The sequence below is a fragment of the Alligator sinensis genome, unplaced genomic scaffold (assembly GCF_000455745.1).
Source record: "Alligator sinensis unplaced genomic scaffold, ASM45574v1 scaffold516_1, whole genome shotgun sequence".
Taxonomy (NCBI): domain Eukaryota; kingdom Metazoa; phylum Chordata; order Crocodylia; family Alligatoridae; genus Alligator; species Alligator sinensis.
The window spans coordinates 3,225,707-3,228,487 of record NW_005841957.1 but is presented as its reverse complement, the minus strand read 5'-3'; positions in this window follow the sequence as shown (position 1 = coordinate 3,228,487).

The following is a 2,781-nucleotide window of genomic DNA, read 5'->3' as shown; positions in this document are numbered from 1 at the left end:
TTCCAGGTGGCTCCTGGAAGCTGGACTCATGGGCCCAGCGAAAACTGGAGCCAACAGCTCACTAGAGGATAGGTAGGTAGACGGGTCTCCAGAACAAGGGGCATTTTATGGGATGACAGTCAAAGCTGGGAAAGAATCTTTGCAGTGGCCTTCTGCAGGGACAGGTGCTGCAAGACGCCTGCTGTCCAGGCTTCACCCTTCCTGTACCACTGCCTGAGGGCGTCCCAGGCAAAGACTTCATTCCTGTAAAAATCAATTTTCTCTTTATTAAGAGACCTACTTATAGAGGGTGTGCACAGAAATGATGTATGCATGTTTTACAGCACTGTAAAAAGTGCACTTTTTTATAGCACTATGAAGTTACAGGACTCTTAAACATGACAGAAGTGCAGTGTTTGTGGAGGAGCCTCTCCCTACTTTCCAGGTTTGGGGGTAAAGTGGGGCTCTGCAGCCTCCTGGAGCTTCTCCATTGGTCAGAAATTTGACCATCTTACAGAAGTTATTTAAAGCACGTTGCTAAAGTGCTGTACAATACAGCGCTTCAACATTAATACCTCATTTAACAATGGTTAATTTAAAGCACTGTACCCATTTCTAAAGTGCTGTAAAGCCATGCACTTCTGGTAAATCATGGCAATAAAGCACTTTAAATGATGAAAAAAGCAACTTTTGTACACATCTTTGCAACTGCATGTAGCTACACTGGCTGCCTGGTTCTTCTTCCAAACTGTTCCTTTCTACAACTATCCTCTTTACTCCTAAATTCAGTGCAAGGTACTAGAGCCAGAAGGAAACAAATGTTTCATTCACTACATTGTTCAGGATCTCAACATCTCACATGAGTTTTAGATGCATAGGTGGAGAGGCAACTACATTAAGTCCACATGAAGAAAAGATCTGCATGATTTAGATGATGCTTCAATGTGAGGACCTAGAAAAAGGTCCAAGTTGAAGATGATTCTCAGATTATAAGGTTGGGGGTGGGGTGGTTAACTTGAGAGGAAAAAGATTAAGAGCTCTATTCTAATACAGTAAAAGCTGTGTTATCTGGCACTCTACCATCTGGAATGCTCTATTAACTGGCATCTGTCCCACCATGGTGCTTCCGGTTTTGCCGCCGCAAGCTGTGTCCCACTTCTTCCTCATGGACCATGGCCTGGGGCAAAGCAGCCTGCGTGGGTCCCCCTCCCTGTCCCCCAACACACTGACGCCAAGGAGTGAAAGTCCTGGTGCATCGGACATGGCAGGAGGGGTGGCGGCCCAAACAGGCAAAGGCACCTCCAATCTGCTGGGCTGGAGATAAGTATAACTCTCAGATAACTGGCATGTTTGATTAACTGGCACCCCCGATTTCCCATGGGTGCCAGATAACAAAGCGTTTACTGTATTATAAAAGCCTAAGTCTATCCGTCTGTCTGTCTGTCTGTCTGTAATGTTTTATTTATGCTCTGATTGGCTGACAAACAGTCAACCAGAGTGTGAAGAAGCATTTGGACAGATGGCAGCCTGCCGCCATGATGGTAGGGACCCAGGGGACAGAGTGGGGGAGGCAAGGCCAGCACTGCTGGCCTTGCTCCCCCTGCCCTGCTCCCTGCTCCCCTCCTTGGAGGTAATGGCAGCAACAGTGGTGTGGGGAGAGGGAGCAGGGTCAGGACATCATGGGAGGGTAAGGCCACTGGCACTGGCCTTGGCCTGCCCCTCCCTGCTTCCATTGTTGCTGCCTGCAGGGCTGATGCAGTGGCGGGCGGGGGAGGAGTGGGTGTGACGTGTGGGGGAAGGAGCTGTTTTTGCCCCCGCCCCACACACTCTGCCCCTTGGAGCTGGTGGAGTGGGCCGGACCCCAAGTGGCAGGGGGGGAGCGGCCCCAGCCCTGGTGTGGGTGGGTAGTGGGCCTGAGCCAGTCATGATGGCAGGGAAGGGAGGAGCGGATCTGCTCATGTTCCTGCCTTCCCTGTGCTGCCATGGTGGGGAATGGGGCAGTGGTCCCAGACCCCAAGCAGAACTGGGAGGAGCGGGCTTGGGCCCGGTGTGCGGGGCGGGGACGAGGCCCATCATGGCGGTGGGGGGGTCAGAAGCAGGCCCAGGCCCATGCGTCAGTGATTGGGGGAGGGGAGAAGCAGGCCTGGGCCTGGGTCTGATGTCAGAGATGTGGGGGAGGATAGGGCTCGAGGGGGGTGGATAAGCCAGCCTGCCATGGCGGTGGGAGGGGGGAGCAGTGGGCCCGGGCCAACATAGCAGTGGTGGGGGGAGGGGAGAACTGGGCCTCCTCCTCCCCTTGGGCCCCAACCCACTTCTCCCCCATCCCCACCTCTCTGCGTTGGCCCCAAGCCCGCTTCTCCTGTTTTCTCCCTGCCACCGGGTCAGCCCGGGCCCCCTGCTCCCCACAACCCGCTGCAGCAGCCCAGCTTCTCCCCACCCTTGGCCCCAGTCCTTCCCTGCATCGGGCCCGGGCCCCAAGCAGCAGGAGGGAAGTGGGGAGCGGGCCCAGATGGGAGGGACGACGATGACGAATGACACGGGGCTCCATTCCCACCTGCTCCCTCCCCCATCATTCTTGATGGGCAGTTGGCTAGTTTTATGTATATGGAGCTTGAGCTGTATGCTAGAATTCCACAAGGAGCCAGAAAGATAGGAAGAAATTTTAATTTGGAGAGGAGACAGGTCTAGAGTAGAGTCAGATTTGTGAGTCACAGCAGAGAAACGGTGTTTGTTTCAGTTGCAATTACCCATAGAAAAGGTGCAGAAGGAGAAGAGAAGACAGAGTTCTGTGGAACCCCACAT